The 20779-nt window shown below is 38.7% G+C and overlaps 1 protein-coding gene across 3 annotated transcripts in view; it reads right to left on the bottom strand.

Annotated features, from left to right (window-relative positions):
• Positions 1 to 20779, bottom strand: part of elfn1b (extracellular leucine-rich repeat and fibronectin type III domain containing 1b) — a 170659-nt gene that overhangs the window by 101917 nt on the left and 47963 nt on the right. For 2 of the 3 annotated variants that reach the window (XM_036137420.1, XM_036137421.1), the window contains exon 2: positions 9930 to 10020. The exons of the other annotated variant lie outside the window; for it this stretch is intronic. The gene's annotated coding sequence lies outside the window, so the exon portion shown is untranslated. The remainder of the gene's footprint in view (positions 1 to 9929; positions 10021 to 20779) is intronic. 3 annotated transcript variants of the gene reach the window in all.

The following is a 20779-nucleotide window of genomic DNA, read 5'->3' as shown; positions in this document are numbered from 1 at the left end:
GTTCTGTAAGCATCATGATGTGGGGATGTTTTTCTTAAGCAGGGACAGGAAAACTGGTCAGAGCTTATACTTGTTGTTACTAAATACTTGATACTAAAATAAGCTGATACTAAAATAAGTCCAGTCTTAAAAGGCAATGTAGCAAGACATGGAAATGGAGACAGACTCTTTGCACTTTGCAAAGAAGAAATTACAAAATCTTTTTGTCTCTACCTGTGCATAGCTGGCAGGGACATGCCTCAAAAGACCAGCATCTGTAATTTTACTAACTGAAACATTGCCTTATACAACTCTTCAGATTTGTATTTGTAAGAAGCTGAACACCATGTATCAATCTCTTTACCTTCAAAATTATGCCCATTTGATGTTGGTGTATCACACAAAATCCCAATTAAATGCAAGGATATCTGTGGCTGCAAGAAAACAATATGTGGAAAAGCTCAAGGGGTCTTCATACTCATGCAAGCAACTCTAGGTTTATCTGTCAGTGGTTTTAATTTTATAGATGATCTCCGCATGCAGGATGGGATTTTAGTGCCAAATGTGTGCGCGGCTGGGAATGTGTCGTGTGCGTGCCAGGCTCCCGAAGCACTGGAGAGCATTTTCTGCACTAATGATAATTCTCCATCATCAGGTTTCCCTTAGTAATCACACAGAGTGTATCTGCCAAGGAGGCAACTCCAAAACCCTCCCAATGTGACCTGTTTAATAAATCAGGTATATTCCAGTGATTTATTTAAGAAAAACACACTGAAGACAGCTTATTTAACATGTGCCATCGCACACAAAAACTGTAGTAGCACCAATGAATAAAATGCACAGATGGCTCTTTGAATTACATTAAAATCAGGACTCGTATCATGCACTCTCTTTAATGCTGACTCTCACAAAATCCATACCCACTCATGTATACACAAGGACAAACTAATGTCAGTCATTAGTGTCATCTTCCACATCCTGACACCAGAGTTATCACATTTCACACACATACAAACACGGCACAAGTGTGAGCGTGCACATGCTGACAAATGTTAGTGACTGTCGTTACCAAACACAGACACCCTGTGCACTCTGAGACATATTTTCACACAGCCTTTTGATTGACAGATCGTTTTTTTTTTTTTTTTTTTGTCATCCAGAGAGGCTTAGACACGTGGGTGAAAAACTGTGCTCCCGCCTTCTCTGTTCCTAACCCCATCCCTCATCTCCTGCTAGTCTCTTTATCCGTCTCAGTCCTTTCCTCTCAGCAGTGTGTGTTTCCTTTGCAGTGTGTGAACACTCGCCTGCTGCAGCTCCCAGACGCTCATTGAAATGTTATTTAGCCAGCCAATTAGGTGCAGGGAACAGCAGGTGAGCCCTAAGCTCTATCCAATCAATGACCTTAATCCTCCCTAATCAACCAATTAAGATTCTATTATCGACAGCTAAATCACACGCGTACACAAGTATACATGTCAGCACCGGATATGCAGGAATGAGGCATTATCCTATAGTTTTCCAGGGATTGAACATAAAATCACTAAAAGCTGACAATAAGTCATTCCGTGATTGATACTTTAAGTGATCCATGACAAAAAGTTCCATTATTTCTTAGCGACCTGTATTTGCCATAGCAACACCCACCCCCTCACTGCCCCCTGTGGTGGGTGAAGGTTACAGCACATTAAGCCAACTATCACTTCAGTCCCGAAAGTAAGAGACAAAATGTTGGACATAAAAATTGTTACATACATAAACAGCAATTAATGATATTTGAATGAATTTGAATTGTCACTTGGAAGTGGCTACATGCCAGAATTGGACTGCAGCACAGCTAGCAGCTGCAAGAAGTTGGAAAAGAAGCTGTTCAAATCTCTAATGCATTTTTGCATCAAAAGTCATGACCTTAAAGGTCATTTCATAATCTGTCCATAGACTTTTTTCTTTTTTTTTTTTTTTTGCTACGTGACAACCATTTCTGTATGTGTAAATTGTAGTAACCATGGTGAGAATGTACCTCATATAATGTTGCTTTGATATGGCAATTTCATAATGTTGGATTATTCAGCAATGAGTCAGATATTGCCTGTTTCCATATTGTCTGCAAGGCTGGGAAACCACAAAAGTGATCTCCTTGTTCTTAGTAAAAAATCAAATCAGGATTCGTTACAGGCAGCACATCCAGCTGATGGTGTTGTGTTCTAGTATTTTAGTTTTTTAGTAGTTCTAGTGTGTGCTGGCTATAGGTTTATTAAACATAATTGTAAGGGTTTTCTTAATCCTGTTTAGTAGTAATAATGGATGTACATAATATGTGAATCAGTGGCACTTTTAGCTGAATGGTTGTTGAAAGTTTAAGGAGGCTGAAGTCCGTTAAGCTTCAGTCAGTTGTTTGTAGTTAGAATCAGCAGCTACAGAGTCAAATGGTTTTCTTAACACAGTTTAGTTTATACACAATTTGTTTTCAGGTTTCACAGTGGAATACAAAAAGACACATTTCTTTTGATATAAGCTTGTGATGAATCCTGCCTTTGTGTGCATCCGTATTTTACATTCTGTCTCTCAGGTGATGTGGGATGGGTTTGGAGTCAGCTGCTGAATGGAAAAACCTGGGCCCCTGTTTTCTACCCATTTAAACTTGGCTTCTCCTTAATCAATGGCTGTCCTTGCTCTCCCTACAGCAGGCAGCCCAGGCATTTGGTTTTGGTTAGTTTGGTTTGCCTCATGTCTTGGCTTGTTTGAATATGTCTGTGTTACACCATACAACACTTGCAAGTTAACTCTTCCATAAACATTCTAGCGCAACAAATCTGACATACTCATAAGCAATTCTTTAGTTATTCTTGTTTATTTCTTTAGACTCAGCATAAGTGTAACTTCTAGCCACTAAGGGGTGCTAGACCTGGTTCAGCACTGCTGAAGGCCACTGGCAACCCTGCACTGTCTCTGTGTTTTGGAATCTGATAGCAGACCACTTTGGACCAGCGGATTGAGAATTCATGGAATTACTTGTAAAGACAAGGCCACATTCACCGCTCTAGATCATACTCAGAGTCACCCAATGTAACAGAGAGGGAGAGGACAAGCCAGAGCCAGGGGAGAGGGATGGGAGCTCATATTTTTATGAAAGGCTGCAGGAACTTCAATAGAGGAGAAGAGCTGACACAAAGGTTTGTGAACTATATTTACCGTATTTAGTAACAATAACAATGGCCATGACATAGTTTGACTCGAGGATGAGAAAAGTAGAAGCATGTAAGCTTAGGTCCTGTGTTTAAGGGGAGCTCAGACTGCTGTAGAGCGGAATTCTAAGTTACATGACCCATTCAGAGCCAGATCCGCACCTATCAAGGTACATACGGAAGTTTTTGAGAAGGGCAGCTCTCACTGAGCATTCATATGACAAGTGCTGTATATTGACCTGAAAAAAAAAACAACATTTAATATATCTCAAATTAAGCTAATACTTCGGTCAAAACGTACATGGTGCTGTTGTAATGTCTGCTGAAATTGGTGTGTCTCCTCTTTTTCTCATGACCTCATGAGCCAAATTTCAAGATGTCCCTTTGTCTGGTACCGTTCATGGGTATTGAGATAAAGGGTGTAGAATTCAGTAAGCTACATTGTCAGGAAGTAGATAAGGGTACATAACTTGTCTTGGACTATGGGAGGATTAATTGGAGATAGCCCATGCTTTTATGAGGAGAACATCCAAACACAAGAACCCAGGCTGGGTTTCAAACTTGAAACCGCAAAGTTACCGAAAGGTAACAATACTAACAGTCGCACCACTCTATAGGCCTGCAATGATTTTGTGGTAAACATTTTTGTTGCCCAAATAATACTGTGACAAACTAGCTTAGCTGATGATCAGCCCGTGCCAGGGAATAGGCAGGCAATGCTGGATCACTGTCTAATTAAAGGAAGACATGCATGTTATAGGGATATAAACATACATGAAGATTTTCCCCCTTTTTTTGGTTGAGGAATTTAAAGGGTAAATACAACCACTGACCCACCCACACGCATAAATTAACACACCAATTATTTTTTAGTTCTTTTCCACTCTAAAATGAAAATAAGATTAGCGTAATTGATCTATAATTGCGTATGCATCCTGAAATATCTTAAGAGTCTTATTTGCATTGCAAATATCGCTCATTTTTCTAAAACCTTTTCCAAGATTTTAGATTTCTTTTTAATAATAAAAAATGCTAAAATCAAGGTCACACGGATGAAAGAATCATGATTGGTTTTGATTGGTTATGATTGGTTATTTAATGGGATTCACAAAAAATGTAACGCTTATAAACAATAATAGCATTATTTATTGTGCTGAGCAGAAAAAGACCCAGCAATGGTTAACAAGGGCATTTTCTCTGTATACCTTTATTTTATTCCTCACTTCCTCTGTTCCTTGTTCACACACATTACATTTCAGTAGCAACAGCAATGCATACATTTATTCAGATTTATTTTAATCCGGCATATCTCAAACAAAGAGCATAATTGTTTGCTCTGGGCAAAATAAATGTGGAAGGCAGCGGTAAAATATATAGGCGGAGAGAAAAAGAGAGTGAGAGGCAGGGAATTAAATAGGACCTAGAAAAACAAAAGCTGTACAGTAACAAGGACATTTCAGTATGCAGACACGCATGGAAAGTGTGAGTAATTGGGGTAAAAGTGTTTGTATTTTAAGTATGTCACTTATTTCTGCCCAGAGAAAAGAAGAAAAACTCAAGGAGGATGGAGGACATGATGTTTTTTTGCATGAACTCTGAGGCTAAGAGAGAATAATGAATTTCCTCGGAGCTCCATGATTGACTGATGTGGGGCTTCAGAGTTTCACTATTTTGGTCAAAGTAGTTCCTAGCCTTGCAAGGAACAATATTTGTTTATTTTATTTATTTAGTTTATTTATTTTATTTCATTTTACTATACTACATTCAATAAACACAAACTCAAATAGCTTGTTATACATGTGTGTTCACCAGAACCTCACCACCAGAACGCTATTTTCATTTCAGCAGAAACAAGAGGTGATACATTATAGAGACACACATTTGTATGTCTCACAGTGTTCCAGGTAAGGCTTCTTTCTCCAATGAAAAGCTGAGTCCATGGTGAGGCCAGAGGCATGCACAGAAACCTCATATTTATGTGAATAGTACGACCAACATTTAACTGAGTTCATGGACTGTATGGCTGCAGCCCATCTACAACTTCGAACTGGTGTGAGCAATGTCTGTACTTAAGAATCTGGCTCATTTTAAAGGCTGTAATCCTGTTATGAGGTGGCAAGTCAAGTCAAATACGCTGTACATGACAAAAATAATAAACGTTAGACATACATGAATGATTTACACTGTCATGATAATGCAACTTACTTATTTAACAAAAGCCACAACCGTTTTTCTGTACATGAATGCTCCCTTCACTATTTCGTAACATGCATGTTATAACCATTGTCATTTTCTCGTCCTTGGACGAATAAAAAAAAAATTCCATCCCAATCTCATACACATGTATTTACCATAGTAGATATTTATATTTAACTGCTTCAGACGCTGTATTAAAAGGAATGGATATAATGTAAGTCTTGGTCTAAACCTATTAAGAAACAAATCAGTTATTTCGTCATTTTAATATTACTTGTTGTGGATTCCCTTTTGACTGTAAGAGTGAGAACGAAGAATTAACTTATAGCTTAATTTGAGAGAACATCACACCAGACATGTACTCCTCTGATAATATCAGGATGGTTGTTTTTAAAAAATAAGAATTTATGTTCATGTTAGCCAACAAAAACCTTTCTCGGTATAAATTTAACAAACTTTAAGAGTAAATATTTTACCTGTTTTAAAGTCCATTTTACTATTGTTATTGACACCTTTCTTAATATTTTCAATGGAATACCCGGCTTCTTATAATTGCTTAGCATTTTTTTGTATGTATCTATTTATCTTTGGTGACCAGTTCCACATCTTTAACGGTCAGAAAGTAAGTTTCCTTGCCATCACCCTAATCTTTAGCTCCATCTACAGAATATCTGTCAGATTCTACAAGCAGTGTGAAATAAAAATAGAACAAGTTAACCCTGAAGATAAAAGAAGATAAAAGAAATAGTATGAATACCCATTTACATCGGATGCAATCTGATATTAATAAATCTATAAAATAAACCGTGAACTGGCGAACATATTTTCTCCAGTATGAAAGTGGAACGTGCTTTGGGGGGTAACAGGCTTGTGGTTAAAGTCGTGGGGAGAAGGTATGTCCTTGTGTTGTCATTAAGGAGACGCCTCCAGGATAGGAGCTGCTCTTGATCCTTGCTGTTTGGGCGTAAAGCACCCTGTAGTGTCTGTCAGACGGTAGTGGACCAAACAGGTTTTGACCTGGGTGTGAAGTGTCTCTGATGATTGATGTGGCTTCCTGAGTGCTGCGTGTTGTGAAGAGCTCTTCAAGTCTTGGTAGCCTGGAGCTTATGATCCCTCAGGTGTTTTGATAAAGAGTTGGAGACATTTTCTTTTTTTCCCTGGTGCAGCCAGAGTACCACGCTGTGATGCAGTAGGTGACAGATTTAATGGCTGACCTGTGGAAGTTCATTTTGCTTTGTTCAAACTACTCAGGAGTTTCTCTAGCCCTTTTGACCACCTCTACACTTTAGTTTTGTCAGGCCGTGTCTGGTATTAACTTCCAAATACTTAAATTTTCAAACAATCTGTTCACCCCAGAGGTTGACAAGGAGATGAATGTTTTTGTGCATTCAGGATTAGATTATTGTCTCTGCTCCATATCAGAAGACTTTCAAACTCTTCTTTATAGGACGTCTTGTGGCTAGCGGCGATTTTACCTCCATCAATTGTGTTGTCTCCAAACTTAGTAATGCTGGTTGTATTTAGATTTAACAGTCATGTGAAGAGAGGAAGAGAAAGTGAGGAGTCGGCACAGGCTGGATCAGTTTCACAGTGTGGGTATGTGGTGAGCTGGTGCTAAAAGAAGGGCTAAAACCTGTCTGGTTGGTCTATTTGGGTCACCGTATTGTGGAGGCCCAGTGACAAAGTATCCTTGGTCGACTTGTTTGCCCAATAGACAAAAACGGTGTGGGTCCAGCACCATTGTTATTGCCACTGAAGCACCAATTAAAGTGTTCATTTCACATTGCTCTAGCTAGAAAGGCCCAATATGTCAAATCATGCTCCTCATTACAATATCTGTGTGGGCAACATCCAAAAAGCAGAGAACTGCTTGAACACAATATTTGCCAGGATATTACTGTATGTTTCATGTGTCATGCAGTGACGCTCTGCATATTAGTCATGTGTCTGGCCAGTTGGCTTGACTCTAATGGTCCTTCATATCAATGTTTGTTTATTGTATAAATTTAAGCTGCTGAGATACTAAAACTCATAGAGACTAGGAGGATGTTGTTTTAATGGTAAAGAAAGAAGAGTCAGAAGACTGTGGCGCAACTGTGATAAATGAGAATCCCTTGATCGTGTCCAAATGTAAGGAAAAGATGGTCAGCTTCTTAAAATGTGAGATATATTGTCTGTTTAGGTGACTGGATCTTTAAATGTGCAAAATATTCTACTCCTTCGGACAGAAGAAGAAACACATGGTTATTTAGGCATGATTAACAGGCAGTGGCCCTTGGTGTATGCAGATCATGAAATCTGATCTACTTCTTTTCCTGTTATGTGATAGATACCAAATGATCTTCAAAATGACCGATTCTTGAATAAAAGCCTTTACACCACAGGAACACAACCATAACTGTTCATCCATTTGTTGCTTTTACTTACTCATAAGTTCACCTACTGAGTGTGCATTTTTGCAGAAAAAATTATCAAAGCCAAAGAGATGCATCCCTAACTGCCTTGCTGGCGCCACTCATTGGTCCGTAATCCTCAGCCGTTCCTCAACACACCACAGTCAGCTCACTTTCCATTCATTTCAGTCACGGAGTCTCCCTCCATGCTAACATCCAGTGTCTTCTGTGTTTTCACAGCCATCTTGTATTTGTACACATCTTATGGTTCAGTGACTGCTTGTGACTTCATTATGTTAGTCCTTGAAATGTGTCACTTTCTTTGGATTGTGTTCGCGCGTGTGTGTGGCAGCGTAGAGGTCGTGAGGTCTCCACTGCATTTAAACAAGGCAGCACAAACTGAAAGGGGGAACACTTCTTTACATCTGTCTCAATTTATCTGCAGTCAAGCATAAATTAATCATACTGCCAGCTATGCACTATGTACTGTGCTGCATGCTTGCGTGTGTGTACGACAACAGCCAAAGATGTGTTTTTGTGTGTGCGTAAAAAAGAGTTGAATTCAGGCATTTTTCCTGACTTTTATCTCCATTTCAAATAATGATTCTAATAATTTCCCCACTGATAATTGTCCTGAGAACCCTCCTTTCCCCCTCCACACTCACGTCTATCTTTTCTGTACGGAAACACAGTGTCTACCAGGTTTAACATCTTTTCAGCCTTATCTAAGTTTAAATCTTTTTAAATGACACACTTCAACTGGGTGATAAAGATTTTGTATCATCCAGCTACTGGTCACCTCAGGCCTCTGGGGATTATCCACTTTAGGATATTGTTCTGAAATATCTTTTCTACCCAATTAATATTAGTTATTATAAAGATCTGTAAAAGGTTTAGGGAGAGATTTTTACTCTTCAAAAACAATGCAGACATATTAAAATCTTCTGAAACTGGAAAAGGTTTGGCTCAGTGTAAAGTATTTCTCTTTTATTACCCAAATGCTTTGCTTTCATTTTAACATGTTGGTAAATAGGATCACAAACATCTAGTACATTTTACTCAATAGCAGACTTACGTCCACACTTATGGGGGGATTTTCCTGCAAACATGGCCAGAAAATGGAGGCCTTTTTGAACAAAAAGCGAACCACAATGAAAAAAATTTAGTAAAAGAAAATGGAGAGCAAATGGTTAACAAAGTAGGACTTCTAAGTCTTTCTTTAAATTAGTCAAACATTAAGACTGCTATTTACAGATGTTTTGTCTAAAAAAAAATCTGATTCATTTGTTTCATTGCAATAACATGTTTAGTTTTTTGTTGTTTAGTAGGATAAAAAACAATGAAATTATATTAGAAATGCTGAGTTTTTTATCATTCTCTTCCTTTTATCTCGTCTTTCTTTCACCTCTTCTTTCTCTTTTTTTTTCTCTTCTTGTTTTTCTTTTACTCTCCTACTTTCCCATTGTAGTGTCCATATAATTTGAAATTCTCCCTGCAGGAATCACAATAAAGCTATTTACACGCACAAATCAAGCGGAGCATTATGGCGAAAGCTGTTTGCTCCACTTGTGAAAGTAAAATCTGTCGAGCTCTATTTGGCATTAAGATATCAATTTTTATTGCCACATTGCTACACAGGACACTGGGGGAAAAAAAAAAGAAATGCTGAGTTTTTAAATAAAATAATTTTCCTTTTTTTGTGACTCACGTGTACTTTTAAACTGATGATTGCATCCCAAGTAGTAAAACGTTTGGGCAAGACTATAGTAAACAAACGGCTTTGCATGTACGTAACTAATGCCGATCAGTTTATTTCTTTGAATTAAGAAACATCCTGAAATCCTAAAAAAAACAAAAACAATTTAATTAAATACAGCTGATGATGATTAACCAAATTAAAGGACCCTTAACACATTGTTGCCAGAAAGGCTTTTTTTTTTTGTATTCTCGGGTATTACCAAAACTGCAAAAGTACGACGTAACACCTCTCTTCTTCCTTATGGCACAGCAGAAAAACTTTCCTTCAGTCTGGTGTCCTGTCATTTGTTCACACCTTTTTCCAAACCGCAACATCTGGCAAAAGCTTAACATTCATGCTTAGAAATTTTGCTGAATGTAGTTCAAAAGGCTTGAATGAGCAACCGAAGATTGCTTTAAAAAAAAATATTAATTTACTCACTTTGCTTCTTGGTCTGTTCCACTGGAATATTGACGTCAATGAGGAAGTTGAATTAACAGCAGGGTTCAGGATGGGTCACTCTGGGGCGTGTCTGAAAAAGTTACATAAAATATAACCTTACTTGAAGTGGATTAAATTGCAGTTTATACTATAAAAATGCTCTCTACAGAGAAATGGGATCATAATTAAACCTCTAACAACGGGCAGTGGTATTTGGACTCCTGCATGTAAAACTGACACAATTTTGTATTTAAATGCGATTAAGATTAGTAATTGTTAAAGGTGAAATTGGTGCTGCCAAACACTCTTTTTTTTAAAACCTAAATAATAAATAAAAATAACAAGCAAATCTTTACAGGTTGTTTATTTTTTTAGTTTAACTAGAATGTTTTTGTGATATAGGAACTTATTTACCTGTACAGCGCTGAAAAAGACCAACTTTCTTTCAACTTCACGTCACAATTAATGCTCCTTTTGTCACCTGGCTACTCTTTCACCCTTTTCACCTTCTCCTATTCATGCCCAGCTGCCTCCTCATCACTATAGAGACCATAAGCTCAAAAGAATGAGAGCTCACTTCAATCAAACCATGAGGATTCGTACAAAAACCATCCTTTCACCAGAAACCATTCTGTCCTTTCTCTTCCTTTTTAGCTGAAGAACGAAGCGTAAGGGTTTCGGTCCGCCTTTAGATCATGACGGATGAGTTGTGTTAGCAGAGAAAGCAAACCGGACCCAGCATTGTCGAGCAGAAAGAAAGGAGAGGCGAGAAGAGAAGAGAAGAGAAGGAAGAAGGGGGATCTCTTCCAACCCAAAATAAGGATTTGATTGTGGTTAGTTTTGTCGCACTGTGGTGCTGGAGGTGTGTGTGCTGACACGCTCATGATGATAGATCAGAAGCTGGTGATCAGAGATTATCAGAGCATCACATCAGACATGAATCTGGGGCAACAGACTGTCTTCATTGTTAAGGTTAGAACAGAGAGCCTTGCAAAAGTATTCCCACCCTTTAATCGCGTTTAGTCACATTGCAACCACAAACTTTTATTTCTTGTATTGGGATTTTATATGATGGGCCGACACAAAGTAGCACATGGTTGTGAATCTGAAAGAAAGTGAAAGGTTATTTTAAATTTTTTTCACAAATGTACACGTAAGAAGTGTATCAGGTTTACATTTAAGTGCCTTTATGCTGATTATGCCCATTAAGAAATCAACAAATTGCCAAATGGAAAAGTTAAATGTAATTCATACTTTTGCTCTTTGTGTGAGCAGGTGAATCGGTGTCGCTTTACTCAGTTTCATGAAATGATCTCAGTTTCTTATTTACAGTGTATGTAAGACGCAGCCTGTTACTTGGTTACAGATGGAAATGGAGACCCTGCAAATATGCATACACTGTGAAATCGAGGCACACGCGTGAACACCCTCGCTGAGCTTCGTGGATCTTGTAGCGTGCCTCGTTTCCATGGGGACTTGAATATTTTGGGATGTAGATGAGCACAGGCAGTGCTCGGGACAGATGGGGTGTAGTTTGAAGGTACCTGATATTCAGGTTTAAAATTTGCATAATGTGTGCCTCAAGCCTGTGAAAGCACCTGGTGAAATTAAAAGGCAGATAAGTGAGATGGTACAGCACTTTTTACACTTGCATGCCATTCCAAGGACAATTAGGTTAGGAAAATAGGTTAGGTAGTATTTTACATTGTAATTCTGATTGTTTTCATTACATTCTCAGAAAACAATGACTTACATCCAACATTGTATTGCTTTGATAAAATGCTTTCAGTAGTTATACCTTTATTAAGAACTAAATACATGTCAGCTTAGAAAAAAAAACAGGACAAACAGGATGAGCATGCTAAAATATTTTTTTTTTGTTTTATGTTAAAATTGCATACGGGCATAGCTATGGTTTGAAACGTCTCTCTGGTGCATCGTGGTCCATCATTTGGATTCTTCACACCATGAAGCATGACACATGGTTCACGGAAGTTCTGGATTTTATCGGTTGCTACAGTCTACAGCCACAGTATGATATTTAATTACGGTTTATTGTATCTATCTCAAACCTGGGGAACAAACGAGAAACCCAGCCTATTAAAAAGGAACCTCAGGAAACTAAATATTACATTTCGACCCCACAGTTTTAAAATCCAACAGCAAAAAGGAGAGCTGTTTAATTTTATGGGTGGTTGATCACATTTAGGTTTGACAGTTCTGTGCTGAGAGTCAAATTCTGAAATCACAGTCATCTACAGCAGATGGTTCCCCAAAAGGAATAAAATACGATTGGACAAGACACTGTTTCTAATTCAAAACTATACAAGCGACATTTTGTGGAGCTGATGGAAATTCTTCCAAAAATATTCAAAGAGATAAAAATGCTTTGTGGATTAGATCCCGTATCCTGCTCTGAACCGTAAACCATGTAGGTAAGTCTAACAGCTAAAGCTGCACATCTGAAAATAATCAATATGAGAGCACAGACCTCTACTTTGTTCTTTGTGACTGATTTTAGGGAGCACTGTCTGGAGATAGAGCATTTTTCCCCAAACTGTTTGACAGACACAGAGCGCCTTGAGCAACCCTTCAGGAGAGACTAGAGTGGCCATCTTGACCGTTGCAAATGACACACATAGAAAACCAAACTGTCTACGGCAGTAAAAATTAATAACCCCCCTCTAACCTCTCAGTTTTCTAGATACATAAAATATAATTTGCCCCTTTATACATTTCTTGTTTTCTCTTGTTTGTCATACTTAAAGCAGCACGGTGTAAGTTTTGACCCAAGGATTAATATGCAGCACATATGGATGCTCCTTGCAGGCAGCCCTTCTTACAAACTCGCCAATGTAAACTGAGAATCTTCAAAGGGATTCTGGGTAATCTTCAGTATGACAGCTTTCAAGCAATAAAACAGAAGACAAAAATTCAGACTCTATCATCTATAAATACTGTCACTTAAATGAACACTTATCGGAAAAGGCGACAGTTTTTCCAATCTGTCATTGTCCAATTATAACGACTTTCTGCAAATTGGAGTCTAAATTTTCTGTTCTCAGTGATGTTCTGCTGCTGTGGTCCTTCTGCTTTTAGGGTTAACTTGTTATTCATGGTTGATGTTAAGCATGCCTCTGTTGTAGACAGTGGCGACTTTACATAAAGTATTTTTCTTGTTGCCATCAGGAAAGTCATTTAGTTGTCAAGGCCAAGATATTAACTCTTAAAAGGTTTTTTTTTTTTTCGTTTTTTTTTGTAAAAGGGGATGTTTTGTTTTATACAGGAGAAAAGAGGTTGCCTCAGGGTTGGACTCATTTGATAACGAGCTTCTAACAGCATGTTATTTCAAAGTCAAAATGTGTTGCTATTATGCAAATTGAGACTTTCTGATGTTTTCAACAAAATGGACTTGTTTGTGGGCAACGCAGCAATTTAATGATGCCATTAAGTTGAACCTTAATGTTAAATCATGACAGTAAACCAAACAAAACACCTTAACCGGAGCTCAATTTCTGCTTGTGCAATAAGTTCCTGCAACACGTGTGGTCGTGGGTGAGTTTTTTGTTTTTTTTTACTCTTACTGAACTGCAGCCGTAATGCTCTGCTCTAGGCTTTTAGTGATGCTCAGCTGCTCCTCAAATTCCACACAAAGGCTGGAAATCCAATCAGACTCTAGGCAAAACAATAAAGTTGGGGAGGATAGTACATTAGTGAAGAAGTGATATACCAGGAAGGTTTTAACACAAAATGTGTTTGAAGGCAGTGCTGTCCTGTGGAAAATTGCTTTCCGGGTTGTGTTGCAGTGAAAATGTAATTGCTGGTTGGTTTGTGTTCAATGTGTTTTTCGGTTCCAACTCAGCAGATGCAGACTGCTTAATATTAGAAAATGTTTGTGGTTCTGGTTAGATGATTAAAGTAAGTGCTGGTGTTAGATATCAAACTATTTGCCATTTACCATATCTTCACCAAACGTCACCAGGTGGGTGAGAGGAACTCACTGGTAAGTGAGATGTGCCATTTTGAAGAAATGTAAAAACAATGCAATTGCTTCTAAGCAACTTTTTCATGAGTTGTTTTTCCTCAAGATCAGCGGGGTTTATTTACTGCATAAATAATTAAGGATGCCCTAATCTGAAGTACCACATCAGCGACCACATCAGTATTTTCAAATTATGCCCATAGGAATGCTTTCAGTCCTTGTTGTTTTGAGTACTGTCACTGATTTTAAGGGTTGATGTCAAGATTGGTGTGACATTAAAATGCAACAGTTTTTCTTGTGAAGTCTGCCTCACAGAGTGCTACCCAGCTGCTGTCAGCATGTGACTTCTTCTGCCAAGGCTGTTTAGGATTTTATTATGGGCCTTGGATATGAAGGTCCGTGTTGTTTTCTTGATAGGCAGTATACATGCTTAAGATTCTTATTTTAAAAGATTTAAAGGAAGTAGGTCATTTGGTGATTTGCTGTGTTGATGGATTTGGCTGATAAAAACTTTTTGTCTGGCTGGGAGACGATCTTTGGCAACGAAAACATTGAAGAAGCCTTCACCACTTTCAAATCTGGCAGTGTTTGGTTTACTGTAGCAAAGTAAAACAAAGAAACACCATGAGAGGAACAGACAAGGTGCCAACAGGTTGTAAGTGCCTTTTAAGAGAAACAGAGACTGTATTGGTAGCTGCAGCGTCCCTTCTGTGTGTTTCACATGTCCTGCCATGTGTGCTTTGCTCAGACAGCAGAAGAAAAGCTGTGGAGAAAGGCTGCACTTGTGATTATAGCAAAAACTTTATTACACAGGAAGGGAGCAGAAGAATGGTTTATATAAATTTTGTCCGCATGCAATTGCCTCAAGCCACAATGAAATATTTTACAATAAATGATTTAAAAAAACAGTAGCTGATCACTTCAGCAAACTGGTTCGCATGAAGTCATTGTCAGCAGGAGAAATACTTTTTTTTGAAGACCGAAAATCTATGGTTGATTGAGTCAGAGCCTTTACACAATTTAGATAACATTTGTCAGAACATAATGATAGTTGGGTTTGCATTGTGAGGCTGGTTCACGCGGCAATAATTTTAAAATAGTCGGCTGATTTTCCTTGAGAGGCACAACATGTAACGATAAAAAAATATCGTAGCTAAAAGAGGTCTGCTCATACAGTGCGTGGTGTCCTGTCAGACGGCGGGCACAACACAACATAAATAACATAAAACGTAAAACTGTTGGTTACCTTTGCTGCACTACAATATGTGTAAAGGTGAACAGTTTTTCTTCTATTTCAGGGTTTCTCTCACCTCGCTTTCTGATTGTTTACATTCCACAGTCAAAAGGCTGCGTGCTCGTTTGTCCTTGGGAAACACCACACATGCTAGGATATTGGGTCAATACAATCCAACATGTTGAATATCTCTGATTTGAGGTTGGAGTGGTTCCAACATTGTACCGAACGGACCAGATGACTCTTAACACACCACACACGGCAGGAATAGCTCTTAAAAACGGGGCAAAAATCGGACTAATTATCTTGCCGTGTGAACCAGCCTGTAGCAGGATTTTACGGCTGTCCTTGAAGGAAGTACAGAAGGGACGAAATATTTGTTGCCTTAAGAAAAATTTATTGAGACTGAAGACGTGGATCAGAAACTGGGATTGTTTGATTTAAATGGCTTAGGTGAGGGACAAATAATACCGATCGAAACATTGCTATCAAAATGCCCCGCTGAGCTAAAGTATGAAGAATATCAGTCATAGAGAGAACAAAACAGATTATATTCTGTCTAACCTTCTGTGCATCTGTAAAACCAGGTAAAAACATTTATACCCTTTTTGAGGAAAACATCTTAGTTGTTATATTAATCAGGCAGTTGTATGGAGAATAACAGACAAACCCCCCAGGTTTAAGGTATGTTTCTCCCTGTTGCTGAGTAGAATAACACATGAAGTTTTATTGCGGGGGGGGGGGGGGGGGGTAGGTTTCTTTGTGATTGTGGATTGTGAAAAAGCAGACAGAATCCTACATCGCCATTAGGTCAGCTCGTAATGTATACTACAGAATGGTAATGTAAACTCTGTCTCCATTCGGAATTCCTAATGAATTAAATATGTATATTACAATGTTTAACCTCTGATCAAATGCTTTTCTCATTTATTGTCAAATCTTAAACCGGGGTAAAAATGGGCCTTCAGTAGCGAAGCAGGATTAGGCCAGTACTACTAATTAACACCCTTCAGTCAAATACGTCACACCCATTTCACAAATCTGTTAATTTGAAATAAAATTAGCGTTAAAACCACCCATAACCCTGTTTTTATGTGGCGAATATTCTTGAAAAAGCTGCACGTTTTAAAAGCTGAAGTGAGCTCTGCTCCTTCTGAAAGAACCCATACACCAGGAGCCACATGTTTTCGCCGGCAAACTGTTAGGCTCTCATGTGCCCAGAAAAAGTCTCTCTGGGGACTCATAATTCACAGCTTCATACAATGTTCGGCGGCTTAGGAGGAAAGTGAACTACAGCACATAAGGGATTGCGGGGCAGGGTAAATTGCAGCATTTTAGTGCAATATAATTCTGGGAATGTACTTAACATTAGATGTTAATGGGTGAAAATAATGCACCTGTTTCTGTAGGTCATCTCTTTAATGTCACTTCTTTTTCTTTTTTTTGTACTTTGCACACAGCTCTAACTACAATAGCTTATGTCAAAATATGTGTACATGTCCAGAATTTTTAAATTAGTTAATTTCTAATTAAAAGGCTTGTGGAAACAATTAGCAATGTAGTTAAACATACTCTCACCAGAAACCAGGGGAGATACCTCTGAGCCAAAGTAAAATTAACCAGCCTTTTTAGTAAGAATTTTAGTAAGCATATGAACAGCAGTGATTTTCAGTCAATGTTTTAGGAGAGCCAATAAATGCACAGGCATATTGAATATACATCTTTTCACCAGATTGAGATATTACCCATACATTTACATTTTTAAGTGGTGTAAGCTGACCAATGTCATGTAGTTGTCAATTATAACCCGACTTCACATTGTCACACATTTTCCGTTGCTTCGATCATAAGAGGCGAGCGCGATTTTATTGGTTCCAATTTATTACAGAGTGAATTTCAAGATCCCAATTTTGACTTGTAGAGCTTTGCATTGACAAACACCAGTATACAGTTCTGAACTATTATGTCCCTACACCCTTATTAGGGCCCCATGGACCTGTGATCAAAACCTGCTGATTGTCCCCTATACAAAATGGAAAACTAAAGGAGACAGAGCGTTCTCTTCCGTGGCTCCAAGACTCTGGAACTCCCTTCCTCAGTCTGTGAGATCAGCAGACTCAGTGGTTTCCTTTGAGGGCCAGCTAAAAACGTATCTCTTTTAAATCTGCTTTTGTTTAATTATGTCTTGTTTTGTATGTTGAATCCCTTTGTGATTTTTATCTTGAAAGGTGCTACACTTGCGCCAGGCTCGCAAGCTGCATGCTGCTCCTCTGCCAGTCCTGTGTGGCTGACTGATCTGTCAGTGTTCCCATTTTGACTGCAGTTTGTGGGGTATTTTAATTTGAAAAATAATCTATTTTGATCGCGCCTCTGTTCACCTTTCTTTATCCAGCAGGGATGCTTCACACGCGTCTGTCCTTCAGCTAATTTTATTGCCGTTACTTCAACTGATCCACTGGTGGGAGCACAGTTAAATCAGCTCTATCCATTTATAATACACGAGTTTCGCTTCTTGGCACAGAACTTACATACGCCGTTAGGCCCCCCCTCCCACAAAACACCAAAAAAACGGCTCCACTACTCATCTACTGAGATCTACTCATCGGTTTAAAAAAGTAATTGTGCTAGATTGAGTCACAATTAAGGTCACGGGCATATTTGTTATTAATTCTATTATTTTTTTAATACATCTGCGGGAGAAAGTATTCATATTGACCTCCAGGAGCAGGAGGGCATGACTTGGCTTGAAGTCGAGAAAGAAGGCACTGCCCTACTAATCCTGAGGATGTTGTGCGGCTTCAGTTGTTTTTTTTAAGCAGTCAGTTAAGAAATATAAAAATCTGGTACAGAAATGTTAAAAACTGTTAAGGTTTACGCAATGAGCTTGTGAAGATTCTCAATCATCCAGGTCATGGTCATTCCAAATGTACGTTTTTGAGAGTTGGAACCTCTGTTTAAAACAGAGAAAGGGGCCAATAGGTTTTTGAGAGTTCCAACTCTCAAAAACCTATAATGCAGCTATAGGATTAATTCTGGCCAATCATCACCTCAGTTCTCACTATCATATGGATGATCAAAACATCGTTCCTTTAAGCCAGGCCAACAACAGCCCCAATGACTCCTCATTGCAGAGACGTGGACCAGTTTCGGTTCAATCTGCTGGCTTAATGACTTTAACGACCGCCCATTACTAAGGGGTGGACCTGTTTCGGTTGAATTTGCATGTTATCTAAGCCGTTACAAGGCCTTTGTTAGGACAGTAGTATAAAGCTTGGTACTCCACATTACTCCAGACTTTTTGAATTGAGAAAGCTTCCTGGAGAGGAAGCGAAAAGTCCAGTTGCTTTGCTTTTTACTTTACGCAATGAGGCATTGAAGTTATTAAAATGTGTGGGCATTTTTAATACGGCTTTTTGTAATGCTGTTGAACTGTATTCTGGTTCTTGATGCTGATCTGGTTGTTCACCCCTGGTTTAGATTTTCTTAAGCAAAAGTTTGATCTTACTCTCATCTCTATCCATCCATCCATACATCCATCCATTCACCCACTTATCCATGCAGGGTCGCTGGTGGTTATCTCCTGTGGTCACTGGGCGAGAGGTGGGGTACACCACGGACAGGTTGCTAGTCCATCACAGGGCTACACTCATCTCTCTTTTGCATTCGTTCAGATGAGTTCTGCAATGTTCAGTTGTCCATTTATTTAGGTACTTCATTTTAAACACAGAATAAACACTGGATGATACGTCTATGTAATATTTCCTCACAAGTATGATGTCTTATTATTGCTGCTTTAACAGAATCTGAGCAACTGGGAGTAAGCAGACGTGAGTAGAAGAGATTGCTGATATAGGACTCCGCTGAAGTCCTCTCTATTTAATTTTTTCTCTCTTAACATTCTGTCCACACATAACTGTCCCCCACTGTCTCAAATAGGACCAGAAGGCAGATTAGAGCTGCGTTAGAAACACTCTTCTAACTTTAAAATCCATAGAGAAAAACACATCATGGTACATTTGAACAGAAGTGGCACTGACATTTAGCAAAAACTAAGAGGGAGAAAATGCCACTGCCTGTGTCAAGGATGTAATTTTTTTTCTTTAGAAAGACTCCACATTGTGATGGTGGCAAAAATGCAAGTTAAAAGTTATCACTACACAATCATATCAAAAGCAAAATCATATCTAAAAGGATATGGGTAGGATAACCTATTCTGTTGGAGTCAAAGGTTTGTTGCACACCCCAATCTTTTTAAACACTCAGACTTTATTTGATTGAACAATATAGCTATTAATTTTTAAAATAAAACCCAACAGGCCTGAAAGGATTTTACACTATACATTCGTAGCATTTAAGTTGTTTCAATGGTTCTAGATGACAAGTTCACCTATTCTTACCAAGGTTATGTGAGTCTTTTTGGCTGCTGCTTTATTCAGAGATTTACCAGTCAAGTCATTATAACTTGCACAAGGACTGCGTCCGAAAAGGTCTAATTGGTAAGAACTCTTTAGTCAGCTTTTGCCATGATAGGTGCTGTCTGAACAGAACAGTTAGTAAGGAGGGAGGTAGGAAAAGGAGCCTGTATGCTTCCTATCATAGTTACTTTGGCATAGGAACCTCACTTCCCTTACTGGTGTCAAGGAGCTATGAGGAATCCTACAATCCTTTGCGTGACGTGACATATAAGCACAGCCCATATCACGAAAAGTCACGAAAATGTCCAGAGAGAAGAGAGTGCGCACTTGTAAGTAGCACCATTTACCCTTTCACTTGCTGGTCATCCATGAGGATAAGAGACCTTTGGTCTTTGGATGCAGCCGAGGACTTGCCAAAGTCTTGCACTTCCACATGAAAGACATGGACTTACATCGCTGCATCACAAAGGGATGTTACCAACAATTTGTGGAAGTCTCTTAAAGACCAGAATGGGCACAGTTTCTGAGTAGTAAAGTGATGTTAGTAACATCATTGCTAACATGGGCTAATGTTCCAATCCGTAACAAACGCTAAACTCGGCCTAGGCAATAAACCGAATATTAACAGACACCGAAATTTACGGCAATAACCAACGAGATGGGCTGCCCATCTAAATCAAAATTAATATTATTATTATTTCTGAGTGTCTAAAGTAATCAAACAGAAAGATACAGACCAGCTTGAAATATAGTATTTGGGCCAAATCCCATTTCCCAATATTATCTCCACACAACCCCACAACCACATGTTCTTAACTTGTACATAACAAAACATGAAGAGTAATCGTTAACATGTTCCTCAGCAAAATGTAAAACCACTTCAAGGAGCCATCACCATCATATGGCCTGAGCTTAGCTAGACCATTGAGGGTTGACTGATGTTATACATCATCAAGATTTCTTCCTCTGTTGCTTGACACTTTTTATCTGGATTTGGAAACTAATAAGAAATGACCTCTGCTGGCTACATTGCCTAGCACAGATGCCAACTTTTGATCAAATCCTTACCCTTGTCCATTTTTCCTGTTTCTAACACTTCTAACTTGGAGGACAAAATATTAAATTGCGGCCTAACATATCACACCCACTGAAAAGCGCAATGATGAAAAGATGGTGCTACTCCATCTGTCAGTCGTCATAATGTTATGCCTGGTAAGTG

The sequence above is a fragment of the Fundulus heteroclitus genome, chromosome 5 (genome assembly GCF_011125445.2).
Source record: "Fundulus heteroclitus isolate FHET01 chromosome 5, MU-UCD_Fhet_4.1, whole genome shotgun sequence".
Taxonomy (NCBI): Eukaryota; Metazoa; Chordata; class Actinopteri; order Cyprinodontiformes; family Fundulidae; genus Fundulus; species Fundulus heteroclitus.
Note: the sequence above shows the minus strand (reverse complement) of the source record. Positions and strands in the feature narration are given on the sequence as shown.